The sequence below is a fragment of the Capricornis sumatraensis genome, chromosome 6 (genome assembly GCF_032405125.1).
Source record: "Capricornis sumatraensis isolate serow.1 chromosome 6, serow.2, whole genome shotgun sequence".
NCBI lineage: Eukaryota > Metazoa > Chordata > Mammalia > Artiodactyla > Bovidae > Capricornis > Capricornis sumatraensis.
In genome coordinates this window covers 48,922,491-48,929,745 of record NC_091074.1, presented here as the reverse complement: position 1 = coordinate 48,929,745, position 7,255 = coordinate 48,922,491, and positions in this window count along the sequence as shown.

Below are 7,255 nucleotides of genomic sequence, written 5' to 3'. Positions count from 1 at the left end.
ATAGTGATCTCAAAAGTAGTTTATGTGTTTTTAATTTCTTCTGCTTCAGTGATTATAACCCCCTCATCATTTTAATTTGTATATTTGTGATTACTCCTTCTTTTCTTGATCAAGCTAGCTTGTGATTTGTCTGTTCCTTGTTTTAACCTACAATTTTGTTAATTAGACCTGCAGTTTTCCTCATCCTTGGGCATTCTACCTCGGCCCTGGGGTACATCACTATTCCTTATATCCTTTTTTCCTATATTTTTAGAGTTTTCCTTACTTGTTACTAACCAATTTCTAATTACCTCAACCACTTTTTATAAATAATAATTCTTTATATTAAACCTTTCCCATTCAAATTATTGTGTGGTTCCGTGTCTTGACTGGATCCTGACTAGGACATTTGCTGTCTCTTGGATTTGTTCTCTTTTTTTCCACCCATTCAGTGGCCAGTTTACTCCAGCCTTTTTGAGTCTAGATAAACGCAATATTCTTATAATATCTTGTTGATCTCCAAGTCTCTAGTTCAGACTCCTCTAACCTATCTTTCATGATAACATCAGACAACTAGAAAATGCTACTAATCTGTTCATGCCAAATCCCCAATTTAAAAGCCCTCAATGGGGACACTACCCTAAATGTGAAGTCTAGACTCCTAAGCATGAACACAAGGCCCTCTATGCTCTGGCTCCTGCTTAACTCTTGTTAACCAAATCTCTTGTGTTGCTCCTTTCTGTCTCCCCACTTTGGCACTTTAGGCATAATAGACAATTTGAAGTTCCTTGAAAAACTGGAGTATTTCTTTGCTCTTTCAACCATTGTTAAATTGCTCTTTTTTGCATGGAATTCTGTTTCTGATTCTTATCTATTTGGTGAACACAACTACTCATTCCTCAAGACAGCTCTAGGATTCATTTATTTAGGTCTATCTTCATCTCCTAGAGCGGAAACTTTCCTCAAAGAAAAGAATCATGTCTTACTTGTCTTAAATTTCCAAATTCTCCCCCAAAGTTAAGTGCTAGATACATATGTGCTAATGTTGAATGAATAGATGAATTTTTTTTTTAATTTATTTTTTTATTTTTTTATTTTATTTTTTTTTATTTTTTTTTAATTTTTTATTTTTTTAATTTTAAAATCTTTAATTCTTACATGTGTTCCCAAACATGAAACCCCCTCCCACCTCCCTCCCCATAACATCTCTGTGGGTCATCCCCATGCAGCAGCCCCAAGCATGCTGTATCCTGCGTCAGACATAGACTGGCGATTCATAAATGTAAATAGTTTTGGTACAATGCTACAAGGTCAGGGCACTTTCAGATGTCTAAGAATTGCTAAGGACACAACAAGGCATTGTTATTCCAAGGAATTTTCTACTTTCCATGAAGTGACCTGATGAGGGTGCAGAGTTTCAGGTCCTGAAGCCAATTCCTGGTGCCTCTACATTATTATTTGAGTGTTCTTCTGTAAGCCATTCTGAGGATGATACTTAAATGTCACAGTTACCCATAGAACTCAGCATGCCAACTGCAAACAGAAAGTACACTCCACTCGGATTTTGAAGAAAATTAATTCCTGGAGCCTTGTATAGGTATGGAAGGATTAAAGAAACCAACAGGTGGGTATTGGGGCATTTAGAAACTAGCAACAGTGAGAAGTCATTACCACGTAGTCCTAAAGGGACAAGTGAAGAAACAGTGTTCTTGGAGCCTGATATGAAGTAGAGCTATAAAGAGAGGCTTCCTGAAAGGAGGTATACACTTAGAGATGCAGTTACTGCCAGGACAAAACACAATGCAACAGGATAGCATGGGGAGAAATACCTGACTTCTTTCTCACTCTGCTCTCCAATCTCTTGCTAGTGCTTCCCCTTGGCTCCTCTGCTTGACTAGCAGTCACTGGTGAGGATGCCTGGGTGACATGGTCTGGAGAGCCAGCCCCATCCTCCTCTGGCATACAGCAGGGTGGAGAAGGGCCGACATCACACGGGGGGAGTGCAAGCAAAGAATAACCAGCAACTCACCTAATTTACATTTGTAGGGAGTAAAAATACTTATGAAAATAACATCAGTTATAAATTTTACACAAAAAGGGAGTATTTCCTAAATTCAACACCATCAGACATATCAAATAACCAAGTTTATTTTCTTCTAGAAGGAATGTCTGGGATAGGTACCAGAATAATCAGAATATTGTGGTTCTGCAGTTAGATAGCTCTCTTGGTTAGAGCATGGTGATGATGAGGCCAAATTAAGAGATTTGGTCACATGAGCAGCAGTGTTATGGGACACAGACTACAGTCTAGGCTTCAGCTTGGCATCCAGCCATTATTTCATCCTGAGCACATCAATAACCATTGCTTTTCAAATAATTTGCAGAAGTGTTTGTCCTACTGTAGTTATATATTAGAGGTGAGATATTCAGGCATTAGAAATGGACTTTATGTGGTGTTTCTAAAAGCCAGTCCTAGTAATTATCCAAATATCATTCAACCACCCTATTCTATACTTCTCATAATAAATGCAGAAAGCAATGCCTTATAGCAAGTGTCAGTTTGTGATTCCAGGGTATCATCTTAAGAACACTCCAAGGAGCTGCTCCTCCAAAGATTTACCCTATACATTGATCCTGCATACCAAAGTGAGAACATCCAGTTCTCACACTAGCGATCCTGCTTTTGGTTATCTACAATTACTTGGGAAGTTCCATCCTAAAATACTTACAAGGTACTTAGGAATGGTGACATTTACATGTAGATCACCTAGAAGACTTGTTCATTCATTCAACCAGTGTTTTCTGAGAGCCAACAGTGTGCATTTACACAAAGCCTGACCAGCAAAATGGCATAGTTATCCCAGGTGGGGGAAGAGTGGAAAGAGATCACAAAATGTCCAGAGCTGGATGCCTCATCAGAGAGGACATTATGTGAGTACCTTGTTAGCTTAATTAGGGGCTGGAGGGAGAAAGCAGTGAGGCTGGGGAAGAGATGAGTCATGTGAGCTCAGTTTTGTTTGGCAAAGAGATATGTCTAACGGTCCTACATAAATCACGATTCTCACAATTATGGGAGCACTTGTGTTCCAACAGAGTGTTGATAAGTTTGAGATTCCTTTATCTTTAATTTCTCTCTTACTTGGTGAGTATGGTGAAGCCCTTTTAGTTTTTCATGAGAAAATTTAGTTCAGAAAGGATGTGATTCACCAATATCCAAGAAGATGACACATGGTAAAGCCAGGAATCAAATTCAGTTCTCTCTTTAGAATCTGCACCTTTCCATTCTGTAACATCTACTTCCTATGGGTTAGAATTAGCAAAATATCTTCTCCTATACCGAAGATTTGGCCACTAAAAAACTGCTTAGACTTAAGTGATCTATTGAAAAGAGTGAAGAGTAAAGTGAATCTCTCATACTTACAGAAGACTGTGGTTCTACCCTCATCAGTTTTGTTTTCTGAGGAAAAACTAAGAAGACACTAGCAGATTAGTCAACAAATGTTTGGTGAATGAATGGCACCATGATCAAGCAGTGAGAAGCCATGCAACAAGCAGATGTCTCAACTCCTCCCTAAGACTCATTTCTCATTAAATTCTTTTCCACTTGATGTACAGGAGACCCTCCCAGTATCAACAAAAATTAGGCAGTATTTCCTTGCCAGGCTGATGCTATTGTGGAGCAAAGTGAAAGAAAAGACAGTGAAAATGGCTCAGTCATGTCCGACTCTTTGCGACCCCATGGACTATAAAGTCCGTAGAATTCTCCAGGCCAAAATACTGGAGTGGGTAGCTTTTCCTTTCTCCAGGGGATCTTCCCAACCCAGGGATCGAACTCAGGGATCTCTTGCATTGCAGGTGGCTTCTTTACCAGCTGAGCGACAAGGGCAACCCAAGAATAATGGAGTGGGTACAGATCTTCCTGACCTAGGAATCGAACCGGGATCTCCTGCATTACAGGTGGATTCTTTACCAAGTGAGTTATCAGGGAAGCCCATTGTGGAGCAAACTGTAACAAACTGAGGCTGAACCAAATAAAAGACCAATAAATGAATAACTTTCTCAATGACCTTCTGCCTTTCTTGGCTTAGTACCTTCTGAAGAGAAATAAAACAGGGCAGAGAATATAAGCAAAGAGTGTCAGGAATTTGTGAATGGGATTGGTTCCCATGGAAGGCCTATCTTTCTCTTAATGACACACTGGCAGGCTCAGAACCATGAAGTTCCCTGGAATGGGTAGGCCTACAGACAAATGTTTGTTCCTTCAACCAGCTGAATGGAAACAACCAGGACAATGAGTACAACAGGAGAGAAACAAAATCCTAAGCAAGGTGTTTCTGGACATACAGCTTGCTGCTCACACCCACTGTTTTGTTTCCAAGGCATGGCTCATGGAACTCAGTAGCAAGCATCTACTCAGTGTGAAAACAATAGAAAGAACATAATTTTCCCAAACAAAAATAGCGGAGCTTGAAGAGGCCTCCAAATCATGCAACAGGACCTTGTACTTCTCTGGCCTGCGGAAATACCATCTCCACTTCAACCCTGCGGAAAGAAGGCCATTTCTTTTGGCCACTCATATCCTCCTGCACAACCACCTCCCCGAGTAATCCACTCTGTCAGCAACTCTTGCAGTAGATTCAGTTTTCCTGATTAGGTCTTGACTGATACATGTATGTGTATGTTCCTTCCTTCATTGTGAAGGCAAGACGTCAAAACACAGGCCTCAAGTCATTTACCTTCAAAGCCAATATACTTCCCCATCTACTTTTCTGTCAGCTAGACTGTGGATTCACATCAAGAGTGAAGGAAGCTGGAATTGGACTTAGAGGGCTCTCAAAGATTATCTATTGAGCAAATAAGTCTCCCTGGCATGTTGCAACATCCTGGGTTTCATGTGTCCTTGTGGCTAGAGGGACTTTCTGGGATGAAGGGGGTTACATGGATCTGTCTACCTCTGACCTGGAGTAATGAAAAGACCTTGGTATATTCTATAAAATGTTCTATAAATAAAAGTTACTTTAGGACATGTGTCAGGATACTTTGCTGCAATAAGAAACAGAAACCAAATCAAAGTAATTTCAGCAAATATATATATATATTAGCTCATATGACTGAAAAGTCCAGAGGTTGCACAAGCTTTGGTTATGACTGGGTCCAGTGGTTCAAACAATGCCTTCAGAAGTTGGCTGCATCTCTCTCTATTGCTCTGACTTGCTCTATCTTCATTTTAGTCTCATCAGACTCCTTCCCACGATTGCAAGAGGGCTTCCAACAGCTCCAAGTTACACGGCATTTTAGTGCTCTCAATCTCAGACATCGTTCTCTCTCTGTGTGTCACTGTGTCACTACCATTTCTTAAGAAAGGATTCTGATTGGTCCTGCTTGGGTTTTGTACCCACTCTTGGCCAGTTATTCTGTCCCTGGGTACCAAAGGTTCTGGGAATACCTGATTCCTAAACCATTTGTGGCAGGGGAAGCAGAATCTCTGGAGTGAAGAAAAATAGGAAAAAAGATACTGGGCAGGTGCCAGGTATAGAATATCATGAGGCAGCTGGGAATTAAGGGGAAGTGAATTAGAAGACTTGAAACTGATCTCCGACTCCATCACTGATTTGCTGTGAGAACCCAGGCAGAGTATTTGACTTCTCTCAGTTTAGGTTTCCTTGTTTGTGAAATGTGTGGACTAGGCTTGGAACAGTCATTTGTAAGCATCTTTAACTTCAAGATTCTCAATATGAACAAACTGTTGTACAGAACACACAGGACCCTAGCGAAGCCAGCTGGAGAGGTGCTGGGGGGCAGGGGCACGACTGGAGCCCCACCTGCTCTGCCCCACTTTCTGTCCTCCTGATGGGGCTGCTTCAAACTCCTGCAGCTGCTCATAACACAGTCTGAGAAACCTTGAGGTGTCTGATCTCCTATGCCTCTTCTAGCCTGGAATTTGGGGAAGTCTATGTAGACTATGAAACCCTCTTTAATCTAGTTTTTCTCACTTCCCCTCTACTTATTTTTGGGCTAAAATCATGCATGTTGGCTATGTGTGAGAGGCCACTTAGGAAAAATAATCATTTATTCAAATATCCAGCCAATTTACTTTGGCCTATTTGGAGCTTGTTTTTCCTGATGGGGAGGGAATAAATTTCCAAAGCCCACTTTTAAGATCAGCCTAGAAAAGGTGAGTGTACAAGTGAGGAAAATAGGCGGTGGAAGTTGCCAAGCTGAGCTGGAAGCAGTAAATTCCAACCACTCCCATCTCCCCCACACGTGTGCCCTGCTGAGCACTCAAGACCAAGTGCACGGTCTGGAACAGATGGCAGAGGAGGATGATGTAGGTTTTGGCTTCTCTACTTGTGAAAACTTACTTTGGGGAGACACCTTCACCTCTAATCTGAGTGTGTTTGATTGAAATAGAGCATTGGGCAAGAGGAAGGGAATGGCCAGGGACGTGGCCTTCCTGCAGCCAGAAGGCAAGGGGGGAGGAGGGCATCTTTGGTCCAGCAGCACCAGGAGTAAGAAATTCGTGCTGCGGTGATTTCAAAGGAAGCCAGAACCTTTGTGTTCCTTTTTCTTGTGACTGTTTAGAAAACAATCATAGAGTGACTAGGAGATGTCAGCCAGTCCTTTGGGGAACAGATACGGATAAGCAGTGGTCTCTAGCCTCCTCTCTTAGAATCAAGAGAGGAGACAGGCAAACCAGGACAGGACACTGTATGGGAAGCTGATACCCAGCTGTTCTGCACCAGCTGCTTGTGGCTGGTGTCTCTAATCTGATAGGTCTGTGTCCTATTAGTTTATTACCATCCACACTTTGTGATGGGGGGATAGTACAAGGAAACACATGTATACACTCTACCATGGTAGCAGAGTAGGAAAAACGACTCTGGAGGAGCTGAAGTAAGCTTTCCAGCATGGAGGCATCTGGCCTGTGCCCTACAGTTAGTGGAGGACATCGTAGAGAGGGTGAGAGGAGGGATGGGGACTGCCGGGGCGCAGCAGGAGCCACCATGTTCTGTGGCCTGAATATGCACAGAGGTTGGGAAGCTGAACAAGTGAGCTGGTGACCTGAGCATAAACTGTTGGAGAACAGCTGTTGAGGAGGTGAGAGTGGAGTGTGGCTGGCCTACAGACAACACATAAAAGCCTGGCCTTGCTCATGGGTGCAACTGTGAGCCACTGCATGTGAGAGGCCGGGTGCCACGATCAGGCCAGTGTTTGAGAAGCTTCATCAGGGCCCCAGTGAAGCTGCAGGTCTAGGAGGTGGGAAGGCCAGACAGAA